We start from the raw sequence: 6,148 nt of genomic DNA, 5'->3' as shown, positions 1-6,148 counted from the left end.
GTAACCCCCAACCATCAGTAAACCCACCCCAGGAAACCCCAACGCACAGGTTAAACCCGCCCAACCACAGGTAAAAAACCCCCCCCAACCACAGTAAACCCCCCCCAAACCACAGGTAAACCCCCCCCAACCACAGAGTAAACCCCCCCCCCAACCACAGGTTAAACCCCCCCCAACCACAGGTAAACCCCCCCCAACCACAGTAAACCCCCCCCAACCACAGGTTAAAACCCTCCCAACCACAGGTAAAACCCTCCCAACCACAGGTAAAACCCTCCCAACCACAGGTAAAAAAAAACAACAACCACAGGTAAACCCCCCCCCCAACCACAGGTAACCCCCCCCAACCACAGGTAAACCCCCCCCCTCCCAACCACAGGTAAAACCCCCCCCCCAACACAGGTAAACCGCCACCCCCCCCCAACCACAGGTAAATAAACAATCACAGGTACAGACAGGTAAAAATGTATGTGCCCCTTTGCTGCATAACAGCGTCCACTCTTCTGGAAGGCTTTCCACTAAGATGTTGGAACATTGCTGCGGGACTTGCTTCCATTCAGCCACAAGAGCATTAGTGAGGTCAGGCACTGATGTTGGGGGAGATTAGGCCTGGCTCACAGTCGGCATTCCATTTCATCACAAAGGTGTTCGATAGGTTGAGGTCAGGGCTCTGTGCAGGCCAGTCAAGTTATTCCACACCTATCTCGACAAACCATTTCTGTATGGACCTCGCCTGATGCACAGGGGCATTGTCATGCTGAAACAGGAAAGGGTATTCCACAAACTGTTGCCACAAGTTGGACAGTACCAGATTGAGTCTAGCCGACAATTTTGTCACTGTGCGGTAGCGAGGTTGACAAGCTGATATCTTCAGCTGGGGGAACATACAAGGGGCGGGGCCACACACAAAAACCGATGGAAACAAAAGCAGCCCAAGGCAGAACCCAATTAATTTACCATCCTTACCAACCCCCAAGAGCGTGTGATAAACCGAGGGCAGCAAGGCTTGGAAGATCACTGATTGCCGATATGGGGCGACAGGGTAAAGACGTCGACACAATACCCTCGGAAGCACTCAGCCACGCGGGCAGGAAGCAAAACCGCTCTCAAGTGCTATCGTTCCACGAGACTGACAGCAAATATAGGTAGCGCAAAAAGAAAAAGTGGAATTCCTGAAGCAACTAGTGACGAACAGCGAAAATGAGCTACAGGGAGCTCCCGATCGTAGCGACGAGCACTACCATAACCACTGCAACCCAACCGTACGCGTCGGATGAACTATGGCAATTGGTATGCATCCTCGGATCACTTAGGCTTCCAGCCTGGCGAACGCGGCACAATACCGGTCGACGAACACAGTGGTGCGAGGCTCCCTCTGCCTGGGACCCACCCATTCAACTGAATCGCATACCCGAAGCAGAAGAAACGAAACAAGTTCTTGTTGACTGCTACCACTCTGCTTATGCCAGCAGTGCCCAAAAGATCCGAAACATCGGTATCAGGGGCGGAGGGGAGAAACACAAGCCACAAACACAAAGGCCAAGCATGCGAAGCGGGCCCCGAAAATAGTGAGTGCTGTAGCAACCAGGACAGCCAGGAGCACGACGACATTAGTTGGTGGTTATAGGGCGGGCACTAACCATGAAAAACAGCCCAGACCATTATTCCTCCTCCACCAAACTTTACAGTTGGCACTATGCATTGGGGCAGGTAGCGTTCTCCTGGCATCCGCCAAACGTAGATTCTTCCGTCGGACTGCCATATGGTGAAGAGTGATTCATCACACTGKTCCAGAGTCCAATGGAGGCGAGCTTTACACCACCTCAGCCGATGCTTGGCATTGTGCATGGTGATCTTAGGCTTGTGTGCGGCTCCTCTGCCATGGAAACCCATTTCATGAAGCTCCCGACGAACAGTTCTTGTGCTGACGTTGCTTCCAGAGGCAGTTTGGAACTCGGTAGTGAGTGTTGCAACCGAGGACAGACGATTTTTTGGCGCTACGCTCTTCAGCAATCAGTGGTCCTGTTCTGTGGGCTTGTGTGGCCTACCACGTCGTGGCTGAGCCGTTGTTGCTCCTAGATGTTTCCACTTCACAATAACAGCACTTACAGTTGACCGGGGAAGTCTAGCWGGGCAGAAATCTGACAAACTGACTCGTTGGAAAGGTGGCATCTTTTGACYGTGCCACGTTGAAAGTCAAGGAGCTCTTCAGTAAGGTCAGTCTACTGCCAATGTTTGTCTATGGAGATTGCATGGCTGTGTGCTCAATTATGTTACACCTGTCAGCAACGGGTGTGGCTGAAATATCCAAATCCACTAATTTGAAGGGGTGTTCACATACTTTTGTATATATAAATCAAATCAAAGTTTGTCACGTGCGCCGAATACAACTTACAGTGAAATGCTTACTTACAGGCTCTAACCAATAGTGCAAAAACGGTATTAGGTGAACAATAGGTAGGAAATATGGAAATAATAAGAAATAAAAACAGTAAAAAGACAGAGAAAAATAACAGTAGCGAGGCTATATACAGTAGCGAGGCTACATACAGACGCTGATTGAGGTAGTATGTACATATGGTTAAAGTGACTATGCATATATGATGAGCAGAGAGTAGCAGTAGCGTAAAAGAGGGGTTGGCGGGTGGTGGGTGGTGGGATACAATGCAGATAGCCCGGTTAGCCAATGTGCGGGACCACTGGTTGGTCGGCCCAATTGAGGTAGTATGTACATGAGTGTATAGTTAAAGTGACTATTCATATATGATAAACAGAGTAGCAGCAGCGTAAAAAGAGGTTTGGGGGGGGGGGGCACATAATGCAAATAGTCCGTGTATCTATCAGACAGTATAGTGCATCTTTAAAAACAAACAAGTAGGGGAGGAATGAGGGAGAGATCACACTGAGCTGATACTGACCCGAAGTGTACACTCAAGGATTTAAAACAAGCAATAGGGTGGAAACTTCCTCCAATCTAATGCTTTTAAATTCATGAGGAGGGAGTGTACACTTCTGGGTGAAGGGTAGAGAATGGGAACAAAGACCAGGATTCTCTCTAAACAGACTACCAGGCCAAATAGGCCCCTGGTGAAAAGTGGTGCACCATTTGGGTCCCACCCTACTACTTACATAACCGGCATAGAACATCCCATTCTGCATGGCAAAGACGAACAGAGAGAGAGAGATGGGGAAGGGAAAAGAGTGGAATAGAGAGAGAGGGAAGATGGATGAGGTGAAGAAGTCAAGACAGCAAAAACAGGACGACAAGAAAAAAATGGAGACAGACAGAAACACAGACAGGGACACACAGACAGACGCAGACAGACAGAGAGACGCAGACAGACAGGACAAGAGCAGACGCAGACAGACGCAGACAGACAGACAGGAGACAGACGAGACGCAGACAGACAGACAGACAGAGAGCACGCAGACAGACGCAGACAGACAGACAGAGAGACAGACAGACAGACAGAGAGAGCGCAGACAGAGAGCAGAGAGACGCAGACAGAAGAGAGAGAGACAGACAGACAGACAAGCGACAGACAGAGAGACAGAGAGAGAGGACAGAGGAGAGGAGAAGAGAGAGAGACAGAGAGAGAGAGACAGACAGAGAGACAGACAGAGAGACAGACAGAGGAACAGAGAGGACAGAGGACAGAGAGACAGACAGACCAGGACAGACAGAGAGACAGACAGACAGGGAGACAGACAGAGAGACAGACAGGACAGAGAGACGAGGAGGAAGAGACAGACAGACAGACAGAGACAGAGAGACAGACAGACAGGAGAGAGAGAGACAGACAGAGGAGCAGACAGAGAGAAGACAGACAGGGGAGAGAGACAGGACAGGAGAGAGAGACAGACAGGGGAGAGAGGACAACAGGGAGAGAGAGACAGACAGGGAGAGAGAGACAGACGGGAGAGAGAGACAGACAGGGAGAGAGAGACAGACAGGGAGGAGAGAGGGACAGACAGGGGAGAGAGAGACAGACAGGGAGAGAGAGACGACAGGGAGAGAGAGACAGACAGGTGAGAGAGAGACAGACAGGGAGAGAGAGACAGACAGGAGAGAGGACAGACAGGGAGAGAGACAGACAGGGAGAGAGAGACAGGACAGGGAGAGAGAGACAGACAGGGAGAGAGAGGACAGACAGGGAGAGAGGAAGAAAGAAGAGGCAAGGGGTTTAGTGACAGATTTCCATTGGCAAGCTCAGCACCAGTCTTGGCAAGCACTAGGGTTTCCGTTAGGAAATGCACAGCAAGGAACAGCAAATCACAGCTATAGCAATCCAATATGTCACGTAATAGAAACGTTTAAGTCTGTAATAAACCCAGTCCGCTCCGTTTCTTGCAGGTCTAGTTCTGGAAACAGAAAACCGTATTGAGAGTCAAAGGTTGAATTGAGGCGAAAATTAGCAGAATGTCGGCCAAAATCCACCTCGCTCCATCTTCTCCCACTGCCGGCCACTGAGCGTTCCTCTCATTACCATATTTGATAGTGAGTGGAAACTCCAAACAGATGCTTCACATTTATACACCCGGTGAAATATATCTGGCTCATTGCTCGTTTCTGTTATAAGCCCAGCAATGTGTACAAGGCAGTAGGCTATGATGCCAAAATTCATTTCACAAAGCAATTAGCGGGGAAAAACCAATGGTCAAAAGCGCACATGCATTTTCATGTGGACAGAGATGAAAAAATATGGAATTACAAATTTTGAAAGACGAGAGATCTAAAGATGCAACAAACTAGCATGGGGTGGCTGTAATACAACGTAGCATGGGTTGCTAATTACAACTAGCATGGGTTGCTAATACAACTAGCATGGGTGCTAATACAACTAGCATGGGTTGCTAATAAATTAATCCTAACTAGCATGGGTTGCTAATACAACTAGCAGGCCGGTTTTGCTAATCCAACTGAGCGATGGGGTTGGCGTACCAAACTAGCATGGGTTGCTAATATGACTAGAAGTGTGCGTTTGACTACGGGACAATGAAAGAAAGGAGAACATGAGAGAAATAGACTTCCGTATGCCTTTGAAACCAGTAGTCTTCAGAAAATAATTGGCTCCCCTTTCTACAGGTTAGATTTGACTTTGAAGCAAGGTAAGACATGCCTCATTAACATGAAGTAAAATGTTTGCTTTCAAACAATTAAAGTGTATGTTTTTAAAATGCATCGTGCCTCCAGCTCATTGCAACGTGGTGTGTGTACGATGCGCTGAAGCCTGGCTTCCATTGCCTTGGAAACACACTTCAATTATCAGTCCGAAAATCTTTTATATATATTAAAAAAAAAAAAAGCTATTTTTTTAAAATCGTGGCCATCAAATTGTTTAACACACGATTGCATTTAGTGTTGAAATGAAAGCARGTTTCACCCCAGCAGTAATGAGCTGTTTGAGGAGCTGTAGCAGCAGCTGTCACGTTGTCTGACAGCGTTCATAGGCTCTGTATCTGTATGCTGCGTGTGTGTGATGAACATAAGGACTCACGAAAATACACAGAAGGCAATTTAATTCCACAAAATGTATGCAAATGCCCCTATAGCATAACCGGTCAAATGTATTTACATCGACTGGTATTTCCATCTATGAAAAGGCTACGAAGCATTATTTTGCAATGGGATTATTTTATTTTTATTGGACAATTGGGTAGTTTAAATGTAGTGGCAGTTAACACATTTTTTTTGGTGAGGGGGGCAAAAGCCGGCTAACGGAAATCCTGGCACACACGCACAAAGCACAGCAATCACAGTCTTGGCTAGAGTCCATCTACTGCAGCTGGACAGGCTGTTATCGACAAAATAACATCAGATGCTTCTCCGGTGTGTGTGTGTGTGTGTGTGTGTGTGTGTGTGTGTGTGTGTGTGTGTGTGTGTGTGTGTGTGTTAGACAGACAGACAGACCAGACAAGACTAGCCGACGCACAACTCATCAAGGTGTTTACAGGATGGGTTGCGGGGCATGGGAACAGGGTTCAGGCGTGGTGCTGGGTCTGGTCTTACTCTGCACGTTGTGTCCCAGTTACCTCTTTCTCAGACTGGTCCACGCATGTGTGGCTGAACACGGGGACAAGAGACAAAATACACGTGAAAACACAACTCGTTATCACTGGTCACAATATATATTTGTAACATCGACCC

The 6,148-nt window shown here is 48.0% G+C and overlaps 1 long non-coding RNA gene across 1 annotated transcript in view; it reads right to left on the bottom strand.

The window, feature by feature from the left end:
* LOC112071747 (uncharacterized) overlaps positions 1-3,169 on the bottom strand; it is a 10,236-nt gene extending 7,067 nt beyond the window's left edge. Inside the window, exon 1 of the long non-coding RNA XR_002894163.2 lies at positions 3,130-3,169. This is a non-coding gene — a long non-coding RNA (uncharacterized lncRNA). The remainder of the gene's footprint in view (positions 1-3,129) is intronic.
* Positions 3,170-6,148: the final 2,979 nt, after the last annotated feature.

Source organism: Salvelinus sp. IW2-2015, unplaced genomic scaffold (assembly GCF_002910315.2).
Source record: "Salvelinus sp. IW2-2015 unplaced genomic scaffold, ASM291031v2 Un_scaffold1707, whole genome shotgun sequence".
Lineage (NCBI taxonomy): Eukaryota > Metazoa > Chordata > Actinopteri > Salmoniformes > Salmonidae > Salvelinus > Salvelinus sp. IW2-2015.
The sequence above is the reverse complement of the archived record's forward strand: the minus strand, read 5'-3'. Positions and strand labels throughout refer to the sequence as shown.